Genomic DNA, 13,956 nt, shown 5'->3' with positions numbered 1-13,956 from the left:
CCCAACTGATCATGCTCTGCTGAAGAGGACAGACTCTGTGTTTTCAGTGTTTTCAAATCATAGACCATGAAGACTGGACAGAGACCACTGGACCACCTACCCCTCCACCACACACACACACACACACCACACACACACAAGTCTTGAGAAATCTTTTCTCAAATTAATAATCATTGCTGAGGTTACAATTTTAAAATATTGATTCTTACATTTTGATTTAAATTCAACAAGCAAATTAAAATAAATTTAAAACACAAGTTTAGGCTGATTTTTAGAACATACTCGCAATTGGCCACAGGACCACCTAGGCCACAGGAGACCACCAATGGCCCTGAGATCACAATTTGGGAACCATTTATCTACACCACAGCAAATGGACCTCCTGGCAGAGGCTGAAATGAAATAAACATGTTTCATATTTGTTAATTTAGCTTTCATCTTCTTTTTCAAAACAAACTTTTTTTTTTTAATCCTCCTTGACTGGGTTGCAAGGGGTCAGCCTTAACATTGTCATCTCCTCCAGTTCTGGGAAAACAGAATCTAGAAACACAAGAAAAAGGCTAAAAGGACCCTTAAAGATGCAGCTCACAGCTGACTGGTGAGTCTGAGAGTGGCTGAGTTAGCCATTTCGGGGAGCTGGCTGAGACAACCCGTTACACGTTTCTGAAGGCAGGTGGTAAGGTTTTCTTCCATGGGCATGTTATTGCAGCTCACACACGTTTGCTCATTAAAATACACTGAAAACTGTTAAATGAGCTGTGACCAGGACTGCTATGTGCTACTCTCACTCCCACTGTCCCACGGTCCTTTTGGTATTTTGCCCAGCATCCCTCTCCACATTCAGTTAGCTGTGGGTCTGTAACTAAGGTCTCACCAGTAAGATACATAAGGTGTGTTGCGTGTGGGTTCCAGGAAGCCTTCTTGAAAGCAGAAGAGGGACATGAGAACTCCTTGGTCACCTCCTTTTTCCTGCTCCCTGAAATATGGATGTGAAGATTTGAAGGTGAGGATCATGAGGATGTGATCCTGGACCTCAGGAACACATCTAAGGACACTAAGGATGATGGATTTTATGCTAAGTAAAAAGAAACTGGGCACTGGTAAAACTGCCACTGAATGGGAGAGAAACTTTGATCTGGTTTAGACCGCCGTTATTTGAGCTTTGCTGACCTATATGCAGGCAAGCATAGTCCCAAATGACACAGAAGAGAAGCCAGAAGAGTGAGTCTGTCCCTAGAGGGCATATGGCGGTACAGCTGCCCTTCCGTCCTGGCTTCTGCCCCTGTTGCCACCAAGTATCTGGAGCCTGGAGGGAGGGATGTCTTCTCAGGTCATGATCTGGGGAGTGCAATACGATCTCTTCCTCTTTCTTTAGCTCATGTGTCCCCTTTTTTTAATGGATGTGCTGGGGACTGACCTGAGGACCTCGTGCATGCTAATCATGTGCTCTCCCACTGAGCTACACCCTCCCCGTCACTTTTTATAGGAGTCATTTAAACAAAAACATACCCAGATTTTCTTTTCATCTCCCCTTCCCTCCTTCCTTCCTTCCCTTCTTCCTCCCTTCCTTCCTTCCCTCCTTCTTTCCTTCCCTGTCTACCTCCCTACCCTCACCCCCAACCTCTTCTGAACTTCCTCACTATGTTTCAGAAATTCCTTTGTCTATGAGTCTTGGTGGCATGCAAAGAAATATGAAAACACCAGATTCTTATTTCTCCCACTCCTATAGGCATCAGCCAATCAGACGTGCCCACCTGGGGTTTTGAACCTGGAGCTAATAACACAAAGAAGTAGGGACAGGAGAGTCCCTCTGGAGACAGTTGCAGGGATGGCAGCCTCCTTCAAGGGCAATGGTGGCAGGGAGCAGCTCTGACAGCGGTCAGTGCCCTTCAGCCATCAATGTCACGGGTCGCATCTGGAGTTGAACAAGCTGAGTTTATTACTGGTCGCAGCGAGGGAGTGTGCAAATGGTAGAGAACCGTGGGGCGTCTCAGAAAGTGGGTGTTAGAAGAAATCTGTTATAGGATCTGGGCTTTGGTTAACTTCAGGGAAGACCGAAGAAGGCAGGGTTCTGTCCAGACAGGGTGCTGTCAGAACACAGGGGCAGCTCTAGGGCAATCTCAGTGAGGTTCACCCACAGGGAGGGCAGACTGGAGCAAGGATGATGTGGGAATTGGTAAAGAAGTAGTCGGTGCTCATTCAGCAGGAGGGGAGATGGCTGGCGTTTTGTGTTGCACAGGGACCTTGCCTGGGATGGGTGTTCGGTGACGGTATGCTCGACAGACAGCAATAAGATTTACCTGTGAGCGGCACATCAGGTCCGTTCTTGGACAGGAGGGGCTGCTTTTTTTCTCTCTTATGAGCACTATTCCATGTCAACAGTATCAGTGGTGTAAACAGTGACATCGGGTGCACGGAGCGGTGCACGGGGCAGTGCACTCAAGAGACAGATTCTGTATTTTAATTTTCTTCATGGTTTTTAATTCCTGCCCATTTTCTGAGGCCAGTTTCCTAATCTTCCAGATAATTCTGTGAACTACCCAATACCCTATCGATCATTTTTCTTTCCTACTTAAATCAGCCAGAGTCAACTAAGACCCTTTTCACTTGCAAAACTGTTTCCTTGTGTATAATAATCATTATTTTATAAGGGAAAGTGAAAGGAATAGAGCTATCAATTACCTTATGGCTATTCTCTGGGTGGGAATATATCCATTTATTATTTTTCTATTACATGCTGAAGGCGTGTTGCTATTTTAAAACTACAAGTGTATGATTCTGGAAAACCTCTGATCTTCGTATGAATGATGAGTCTTTCAAGAGAAATCAGGGAGCCTAATTGGAACTATCACACCCGAGCTGATCAGCCTGAGTTTCAGGAAACACCCCGCCCTCCCCTTCGTGAACAGCAGACACTGTCCCTTAGGCAGGAAATAGACATGCAGAATGTCACCCTTAAAAGGGTGCAAGGATCTGAATAAGGACGATTTCGGAGTCTGTTTTAGCTTTTCAAAAGCAAGTTCAGGTGAAGCCTTCAGCCGTGTTACTCCCACACGCCCCTGCCCACCAGGCATGCCTGTGTGAACTGGGATTCAGCACCTGAACCGGGTCTTAGTCTAGCCACAGGCTGGATGGAAATATCGGATCTCTATAGAATTCCTGTTCTTGCAATTCTCCTACCGGTTTTGGTGAGGACTCTTCTTGTGTTTCGAAGTAAGAGATACTCTGTTTAAGTTCAGTAGGTGTTCTGTGCGAACGGATGGGTCTGTAGATATAATTCTTGAATTCGCGTTTTCGTGAGCTATGTGTCCTTCTTCTCCGCCGTCTTGGCATTCCCCTCTCCGACAATTCATTTGAGTGAACTGAAGTGATTCTATTCCCCAAAAGCAAAATGGCATAACCAAAACGCCCTGCTATGGGCCAGGATGTGTTCTAGGGCTGTGCCGGCTTCTGGAGTGAGGGGTGGGAGGGAATAGCCCCTTGCCTACACCGCGCCCCACCCCTACCTGCTGGCAGGTGAGAAGGCGGAGGACAGACGGCAAGACTGTAATTATAACGAAGTGACAGGGGTGTCAGACGCTCTGTCATTCGCTTCGGCCGCCTTCCTAAGTGTGAAGCTGCCCCCATCCCTGGGTTGCTCTCCCCTTGGACGTCTTGGGGTCTGGGACTGTGGTGTGAGTGGGAAGGGGAATAAAGGTGACAGCGTCAGATGACGTCCAGGGGAATTTGGAGGCATGTCCAGCAGTCACTCCCGCTGACCTGGCAAGAAAAGCGAGTGTGGAGTCAGGACCTTCTCTCTGCTGGTGGAGCAGGCTCCCCCAGAGTATAATCAGAGCTCAGGACAGAGCACGGGCTCCCTCCAGTCACTGCTGGGAGGCACAGAGCCTTGACTCAGGGCTCCTGGGCTCCTAGGTCCTGCAAAGATGCCTCCCACAGTGTCCTTCAGCAAGCCCTGTCCTTGGGACACAGCTCTCGTCCTTCTTGGGCAACCTCCTGGGATGTGGAAGGATCCCCTGGTCTTCCCCTCAATTCTTTCCCCTTCATCTGACATTAGGGGAACCATCCCCCCATCCCCCCCACCCGCCCTAGTCCCTCCTTGCAAACCTTCCATTATCTTCCAGGTTTTTCATAAAGGGTTTGAACCACGTCTTAAACCCTGAGCCACGTCTTGGGCTAATGAAAACCTACTTCCCTTTACTCTAGGGCAGGGACGGCTGGTTTTTCAAATCTTTTTGGGAGATAAAGGGCAATATTTGTATGCCATCATTTTAATGTAGCAAAGGACTTCAAGAAGAGCAAAAGAGCCTTAGTTTATATGTATATTCATATATATATATTTATATATATATATATATGTATACCCCCCCACACACATATATACATACATATTTGACAATTCATCCTCTGTTACAGGAGCTACAATAAGAATTACTGCATGAACCCAAAGAAGGGTCACCAGACAGACTGACCCCTGTAGAAGGTGACAACTGAATGGAAGAATGAGCAGGGTTTTACAGACCAACAAAAATAAAATCTAAGAAAGTTCATTATGGGTAGAGAAAATAGAAAATTGTGTGTTACACCTTAATGCACATTATTTCCTCATGAGAGCTGAGTATAAACTACTTTGTCTGAAAATGAAGAAGCTAGAAAATTTGGGTCCTGCCGTTACCAACTGTGTTATCTGGTTTGAGAATGCACAGATAGACAGACATAACAGCTAACATTGGTCAGGCATTTACTAAGCCTTTAAAAATATTGTCCTAAATCTAAAAGATGCTCTATCTTCTTTAATCCCCACAATAATCAAGGTGGACGCCCTTTAATCAGTGTCATTTTACAAAAAAGAGGACTGAGGCTAGAGACAGTAGGTCCCTCGGCCATCCTTACAGGGGTGGCGAATGTAGAAAGTAGCCCCAAAGCATCACACGTGTGTGCGAGTGAATCGGCACGTTCGGAGAACACTCGGCTTATTTGACTTTCAGAACCTGCTTCGAAGGATGCAGCCAGGTGGGGAAGGTCCGGGGCCCCTCCAGAGCTGGCTGCACACGTAGGGGTAGCTTTGGTGGGAAAACATGTCCTTGTGGTGTGTGCCAAGTTCATTTCGCCCTTGCTGGCCAGGCCATGAGGGGAGGCCACTGAGGGTGAAGGGCGCAGGGCCTGGCTGGGGAGCAAAGTCCCCGCCTTCAGGAACAGAAACATGTTTCATCAGCAAACTGTCGCATCAGGTTTTCTCCTCCGTCCTGACCAAGGTGGGAACGGTTGTGGCAGAGGGTCAGGGACATGCTCCCTGGGGAGACACTCTTCAGAGTGACCGTGCAGGAGGACGGCTAGACTCTCTTCAGGGGCAGCAGAGAGTGGCTGTCACCGGAGCTTTTCTCCAGCACGCCAGGGAAAGGATGCTCAGGAGCTGAGGGTCTCGGAATAAAATTAAAGACGAGCTCCATGAAGGGCACACGTGGTCTTGGGCAGGAAGCACCCTTGAAGGCCTGCAGACCAGTCAGATACAGAAGTGCAGGGAAGCTGAAAGGCTGGCTATCTCCATCCATGCTTGCTCTGTTCCACACTCTTTCTTCGGTTTAGCGTTTATCCGTGACGATGTCTCGATAATAATAATAAAAAACAAAAACAGCTGCTCCCATACAGCAACTGCGTAAGTGAGGCACTTCTCTAGACAGTTTTCATGAATTGACTCAATCTGAAAGCCAGTTCTTTGTTTAACTGAAGTATTGGTGCTTTACAATGTTATGTTAGTTTCTGGTGTACAGCATAGTGATTCCGTTATGCATATATATATTCTTAGTCATTATAGGTTATTACAAGACATTGAATATAGTTCCCTGTGGTATATAGTAGGACCTTGTTGTTTATCTATTTTATTTTATTTGTTTACTTTTGTTATTATTATTATTTTTTTATTGAGATATAGTCAGTTTACAATGTTGTGTCAATTTCCAGTGTACAGCATAATGCTTCAGTCATACATGAATATATATATATTTGTTTCCATATTCTTTTTCACCATAAGCTACTACAAGATATTGAATATATTTCCCTGTGCTATGCAGTATAAACTTGTTTGTCTATTTTATATATACCAGTCAGTATATATTTTATACACAGTAATTTGTATCTGCTAATTCCAGACTCCTAATTTATCCCTCCCCCTGTTTTTGCTCTTGGTAACCATAAGTTTGTTTTCTGTGTGTAAGTCTGTTTCTGTTTTGTAAATAAGTTCATTTGTGTCCTTTTTTTTTTTTTTTTAGATTCCACCTATGAGTGATATCATAGAGTATTTGTCTTTCTCTGTCCGACTTACTTTACTTAGTAAGAAAATCTCTAGGTCCATCTATGTTGCTGCAATGGCATTATTTTATTCTTTTTTATGGCTGAGTAGTATTCTGTTGTATAAACATACCACAGCTTCTTTATCTAATCATCTTTCCATGGACATTTAGGTTGTGTCCATATCTTGGCTATTGTAAATAGTGCTGCTGTGAACATTGGGGTGCATGTATCTTTTCAAGTTAGAGTTCCCTCTAGATATATGCCCAGGAGTGGGATTGCTGGATCATATGGTAAGTCTATTTTTAGTTTTTTAAGGAATCTTCAAACTGTTTTCCATAGTGGCTGCACCAAACTGCATTGCCACCAACAGTATAGGAGGGTTCCCTTTTCTCCACACCCTCTCCAGCATTTATTGTTTGTAGACTTTTAAAATCATGGCCATTCTGACTGGTGTGAGAAGATACCCTCATCTGTAGTTTTGATTTGCATTTCTCTGATGATTAGTGATATTGAGCATCTTTTCATATGCCTATTGGCCATTTGTATGTCTTCACTGGAGAAATGTCTGTTTAGGTCTTCTGCCCATTTTTAGATTGGGTTGTTTGTTTGTTTTTTTTGTTATTGAGTTGTATGAGCAGTTTGTATATTTTGGAAATTAAGCCCCTGTCAGTCACATCATTTGCAAATATTTTCTCCCACTCCATAGGTTGTTCAAAGCTAATTCTTGGCATACAGTATCATTATTATTCCCATTTTACAAGTGAGAAAACTGAGGCATTATGAGGTGAAACACTTGCCCACGTTTAGACATCTAACACAGAGACAGAAACAGAGATCTAACGCAGGAACTCTGGCTCCGAGGCTGACAACATAGCCTCTTTTAAACTACTTTTTGTCGGAGTCCAGGAGTGAACTCAACGATAGTGAAGACAATTTCCTTTCTAATAATTCAGGTTTGATTCAGCTTCCCCTTCATAAAATGGGTATGATATTATGGTGGTTTTATATATATATATGTATTCCAACATGGGATTTTGGAAACAGAGTAGATGTTTGTATAGCACTTGGAGACCCATTAAATGTGCAATCAAATGTAGACAAAGAAACATTTTCAGCATTGCTTACTGATGATGGCAGGGGATGTTGAAGTTTCCCTTAAACACACTGCAGCGGGTCCTTCTTTGCAGTGTTTCCTACGGCCCCTTTTTCCAGCTCTCCCACGGAGAAAAAAAACAGAATGGCAGAGTGGACTGCCCACCCACATCAAGTCAGTCACTCATAATTAACTTCCTTAATCAAAGGTAACCTTCCCTTTTTGATTAATCATCTTTTTATAGTACACTTAAGAGGAAAAAGAACCAAAATGAAAATATGAAGTTGGAGGCAACACAAACTAATTCGATAATATTGCCATTACAACTGAGTAAAGAAATACCCGGAGCTCCCCTGGAAATATTTTCCCTGTCAAAATTTATGTCTTTTCGAAAGGGTGTGTGCAAGGGGGGTGTTTTTCTTCACACACTCTATGTGGATGTAATGAGTAAATGTTAGCTTTGTGTCTTTTTTTGGCCCATTAAGAGTTATGCACCGTGGCAATTTACAAACAGGAGGGTGACCAGGTAGGCAGGGCCAAGAGAAGTTTGATGAATCAGGAGAAAAATGAGAAATTACTGACAAATCTAATCGGAGCTGAAACTGTCCTATCACACTTGAGGGGAACACCCTCAACTTCTTAAGGAGCCCCCCAGTTCAGTGGGGCTGGACTGGTTCTTATCTTTAATGACCGGGGGGCCATGGATTCACCCACCATTTGCAACAAAGCACTTCAATATTTTTCAGGAGCAAAAACGCTTTTCACTGGCTGTTCCAGAGCAGCTCATTGAAGTGAGAGCCAAGCGTGTAAACGACCTCCTGAAAGAACTGGCAGTCTGGGAGAACACTGAGCCCCAAAGCAGAGTTGTTTTGCGAAGCGCTCCTCCAGTTGAAACCTGGGGAGGGGAGGCCAGCGAGCAGGGAGGCGGGCGGAGGTGGGCGGCTGTCTGCGGGCGGAGGGGAAATGTTTACACAGAGCGAGTTAAAAGGTGGCCGGCAGACAGATCGCGGTGTGGGGCTGCTCTCGGGACTCGGGAGGTACCCACTTGGCTCCCGAGAGAAAAGGAGAGACGCTGGAGCCAGCAGCGTGGCCCCCTAAACGCGTCTTTCCCACTTGGGGTTAACATCTTTGCTTCCCTGCGGAGCAGGCGCAAGCGCGCCTGCCCCAAATTCCCCTGGGCTCAAGGAGTGCAGAAAGTTTTCCTTGGGAGGTGAGTTGTTTTTATGTGAAACCATTTTGGCCAAGGTGGGGATTTTTCACTTGGGTGTCAGTGGTGCCCTTCTGATGTTTATACAACGTAGCGAATGTACAGTTTGAACAGTTATTTTGGGTAAAAACGTCAATTTCTTCATAGAGGCAGGCACTCGTAAGTTCTGTGTTTGAGACAGATTCTTAGATTTTCCAGCGTTGAGAAAACTTTCACCTTGCTTCACACGGTTCTCAAGTTGAGTTATGACCCTGACAACTCTCTCAAGTGCACTGATGGAGGTCAATTCAAAACAACCCAAAAGAAGAAAATGTAATTTTCTATCTCGTGGAGGAGGGGGGTTACCACAGACCTTTTCAGGGTGGAATTTCTGCTGGCAACTGACCTTAACATTCACTTCTCCTGGAGACCTGGTCACCTTGCTAGGAACCCACTTTGGTGGGGGCGGTCACTGTCTCAACACTGTGCCTTCAACCTGAGTTTTAAAGCTTTTTTCCACCTCAGCCTCTACTTACCAATATGCTTTTGTGGCCACTAAAATGTCCAGATACTCAATATCTTATAATAACCTTTAATGAAAAAGAATATGAAAATGAACATATGTACGTATATGCATGACTGGGACACTGTGCTGTACACCAGAAACTGACACATTGTAACTGACTGTACTTCAATTTTTAAAAAATTGATGTAAGGAGATGTTTGTCTGAATCATCACCACTGTCGTCTGTCTTTGTGACCTCTTGCCTTACACTTTGAATGCCGTAAGTGGGCCCCCGATCTAATTTTCTTGTGTTTCTCTTTTCACTACCTCCCTAAGCTGTTCAAAGTCCCCCTAACTCAGCTGCATTACTGCCTTGGGATCGGAAGGATTTTAGCACCAAGCTCTGCATATACCACGCCAGCAGGGCCAGCGCAGTCAATCCAGTGCAAAGGCTCCTGAGACATCACTCACTCACACGGCTCAGAACTTCTCATGCTCAGAAACGCGTGTCTCCTTCCTGAGCGTACATCTGTTTCTTCGTGTGGATTCTGAGAATGGCGTTTCATCCCTTTACCTGCCCCACTGATAAATTTTGAGAGTGATAAGCGTTCAAGACCAGCCTTCTTTTTCACGTTAGATAATTCCATTTTCTTTTCTTCCTTTTGCCACAGAATTTATTCCTTGCTTCAAACTGTACGATGCATTTTTTAGGGAATCCAGCAGGTGTGGGATAGAGTGTTTCACCGTCATGTTCTTTCTTATATTCTCACTGGATTTTTTTTTTTTTAATCTCTATCCTTCTTTTTCAAAGAACCTCTCAACAAGGATTATTTCCACTTACTGGTGACCTTCTCCGTATTTTATATTTACCAGCACATTCACTCCTTGTAAGAGTCCCTCAAGACGTACGTTCACTACCTCGATTTTGTTGGAGAAGGGGCATGTTCCGAATGCTCAGAATACTTACCCAGATTCCTGGCTAAAGTGCAGTGAAGCAGGACTCACACCCAGACCCACCCACCTCCAGTCTCTGCCTCTGCACGCTTGTGACTAAGAAGACTGGCGTGGGATCAGAACTGTTTCTAAACAAGAACTCTCCGATGGCAGTTCAGCTGTGACCCTCTGCTGCCCGCATCCACCCAAGTGAATCCAACTGTAATCTGTCTCATATTGTACAGATCTGAGTGTGTGTGTGTGTGTGTGTGTGTGACGAGTTACTGGGCTGCATTTTCCCCTTCTTCTTCTTCTTCGGTCCCTAATTGTCCATTTTACCAGCAAGTCCAATTAGAGTCTTATCTTGTTCTCAGGAGTGAGGAGAGAATCAATTACAGGGAGCGAAATCTGTTTTGTAGCCTTTTAAAGTTTTTAAACATCTAACTTCCAAAGCAACATGAGTACATGCCTTTTGTACAAATTTCAATTAATAGTGAGGCAAAAGGAAGGAAAACATAAAATCTTTCTTCACCAACTTGGGTACCCGTGTAGTTTGCTAGGGATTGTTTTTCTACTCTCTTAAATTATTTGTGGAAATGAGTAGGGGATAAACAAACAGCAAATACCCTATTCAAACTTTCCAATCAAAACTAACCGCAAAAGATTTGAGGGGGCTCCAGAGCTGTTTCGTTCACCAGCTGAACGAGAAACCAGTAAAGTCATCCCTGACCACTCACTGAGTTTCTTTACTTTGGGTTACAACAAAGTCTGCTGGGGCTCCTGCTTCTGGAATCTCTTGGACACCCCTTTTCCAGGCTCACCCTTGATTGTGTCTCTGATCCTGCCCACAAGTTATCACCAGCGTCTGTGGGTTGGATGCTGGAACTGGAAACCTGTGCCTTCCAGAAAAATAGTAGGCAGGCTTCCGGGGTGGGGGTTGCCCTTCAGGTTTCAAAGAGAATGAAAATGGTCCCTGTATTACAAAATTATGATCTGCCTTCATCTCCACTTTTACTGATGCACCTTCTTGTTTATTTCCCGTTTTTGTTTTGAGTCCCCCTCTGTAGATGCTCCCCATGTATTTGGACTGCCCTCATTTGCCTTGTTTTGTGACCTTCATCCCTGCCTTTCTTTACAATTGCAGAGGCCAAGTTTTAATATGAGGCCAACCACCATTGCCGTCTACACAGCACTAATTTGCCCAATTGTTTTGTCTCTTCAAAACACTAGAATCTCCAGAAGAAATAAAACCAGTTGTTCACTTTCTGCTGTAAATGGCGCTCAGAAGCTGTGGCTCTAAGATTTTTATCTGGACTATCCAATAATTACAGTGAGAATGCTTCCCAGGAAAGGGGTTTATTCCTCACCCTCATTGTATCAGTGAGGACAGGCCCAGTTCTGCTGCAGCAACAAATAGCCCCCAAATCTCAGGGGCTTAGATAAACAAAGGCTTACTTCTTCCTCGTGCTGTGTGAGTCTGTACGACCATCTTGGGGCTCTGCTCCATGTTAGTTCCACCCACCGGCTCCCCAAACACCTGCTTCAGTGGTGGTAACTGTCTGAAAGGTGGGGAGTGTGCACTGCTGTGGGGATTCTTGTTGGGGATTTTGCATTCCAACTTGGAATTAGCTTATATAATCTTACCTCTGTAAAGTAATTTCCTACCTTCTGTGCCTTGGGTTTCTGTAGTTCAGCAGTCATTTTATTAATCTTTTTTTAAAAAAATAAAGTAAATACAGTTGGAAAAGAAAACAAAACAATCACGTTTTGTCAGAGTCTTAAGAATTTCCATGTCTTGCTGTTTAGGCCTTTCCATATTCCAGATTCTTCTCTATCTGGTTCATTAAATTTATGAACTATTTTGACATTGTCACAATTTTTGCTTTTCAGTCTTTTTACCTATAAATACTTTCTCATTATTTATACCTTTATGAGAAGACATATTTTGCTTTGTTCTATTTTTTCCATATTCTTTTTTGATATTTAAATATATACTTTTGAATTTAATTTAATTTATTAAAACATTAAAAATTTTATACAATTTTAAAGGTTACTTTCTACTCACAGTTATCACAAAATATTGGCTATAATCCCCGTGTTGTGCAATACATCCTTGAGCATATTTTACACCCAACAGTTTGTACCTCCCACTCTCCCACCCTATATTGCCCCTCCTCCTTCTCTCTTCCCACTGGCAACCACTAGTTGGTTCTCTGTTTATGTGAATCTGCTTCGTTTTGTTATATTCACTAGTTTGTTGTATTTTTTGGATTCCACATATAAGTGATATTATACAGTATTTGTCTTTCTCTGTCTGACTCATTGACTTAGCATAATGCCCTCTGAGTCTATTTATATTGCTGCAAATGGCAAAATTTTGTTCTTTTTTATGACCAAGTAATATTGCATTGTATATATATATACAGTGCATCTTCTTTATCCATTCATTGTTTGATGAATATTTAGGTTGTTTCCATATTTTGGCAGTTGTAAATAATAGTGCTGTGAACATTGGGGTGCCATGTATCTTTTCAAGTTAGTTTTTGTTTTTTTCAGATATATACCCAGGAGTGGAATTGCTGGATAATATGGTAGTTCTATTTTTAGTTTTTTGAGAAACTGCCATACTGTTTTCCACAGTGGCTACACCAATTTACATTCCCACAAAAAAACTGCAGAGGAAGGAACACTTCTGAACTCATTCTATAAGGCCACCATTACCTTAATACCAAAACCAGACAAAGGTATCTCACACACAAAAGAGTTAGAGGCCAGTATCACTGATGAACATTGATCAAAAATGCTCAACAAAATACTAGCACACTGAATCCAACAATACATTAAAAGAATCATACAGCATGATCAAGTGGGATTTATCCCAGGGATGGAGGATTTTTCAATATCTGCAAATCAATCCCCGTAATACATCGCATTAACAAACTGAAGAATAAAAACCATATGATCATCTCAATAGATGCAGAAAAGGTTTTGATAAAATTCAACACCCATTTATAATAAAATCCCTCCAGAAAGTGGGTATAAAGGGAACATACTTCAATGTAATAAAGGTTGTAAATGATAAATCCACAGATAACAGCTAACATCATACTCAATGGTGAAAACCTGAAAGCATTCCCTTTAAGATCAGGAACAAGACAAGGATGCCCACTCTCACCCCTTTCGTCCGGCAGTGTTGGAAGTCCTAGCCACAGCAATCAGCGAAGAAAAATAAATAAAAGGAATTTAAATGGAAAAAAAAGAAGCAAAACTGTCACTGTTTTCAGACGATTGATATTGTACATAGAAAATCCTAAAGATGCCACCAGAAACTATTAGGGCTCATCACTGAATTCAATAAAGTTACAGGATACAAATTTAATATGCAAAAATATGTTGCATTTCTATACACTAACAATGAAATATCAGAAAGAGATTTTTCCACATTCTTGTAACTTAAACAAGTTTTTCTTGTGTGTTGTATTTTGTGCCATTCAAGGATATTCAGCTCATCTAAAATATTTTTGATACTTAAGCTTCTTCCTCATGAATGGCTTCCATTTTCCAATTTTATTATTTGTTTCTCATTCTTTCTCCATTATCATTTATTCTTGTTTTAAAAAATGATTTCCTCTATCTTTGCAGCCAATATTGTTTCTCTCCACCTATAAAATGTCATGTGGCTATAGTGCTATAAATAGAATAACACAAATTCAATGTCTTGCTTGCATGTATATGTAAATATTTAGTATATACCTGACATTCTCAAATATATGCCCATGTATCTGGCATCCTCAAAGAATGGTGAACCGAAATAAATATCCAGAGTGTTATTTAAAATGTTTATCAGCATTCCTTCTGCTGGTCATTGTCTATACTTTTGGCTCCAGTTCTCCATGAGGTAGAACTTTCGGTTTGGTTATATATATTTTTTTGTAAAAATGACAACAATGT

At 42.6% G+C, this 13,956-nt stretch overlaps 1 long non-coding RNA gene across 1 annotated transcript; it reads left to right on the top strand.

Moving 5' to 3' along the window:
- Positions 1–8,525: 8,525 nt before the first annotated feature.
- On the top strand, positions 8,526–11,864 carry LOC116661274. Its single transcript, XR_004317097.1, has 2 exons — positions 8,526–8,591; positions 9,409–11,864. It is a non-coding gene; the product is annotated as an uncharacterized LOC116661274 (long non-coding RNA).
- Positions 11,865–13,956: the final 2,092 nt, after the last annotated feature.

This window comes from Camelus ferus, chromosome 34 (genome assembly GCF_009834535.1).
Source record: "Camelus ferus isolate YT-003-E chromosome 34, BCGSAC_Cfer_1.0, whole genome shotgun sequence".
NCBI classification, from domain to species: Eukaryota; Metazoa; Chordata; class Mammalia; order Artiodactyla; family Camelidae; genus Camelus; species Camelus ferus.
The sequence above is the reverse complement of the archived record's forward strand: the minus strand, read 5'-3'. Positions and strand labels throughout refer to the sequence as shown.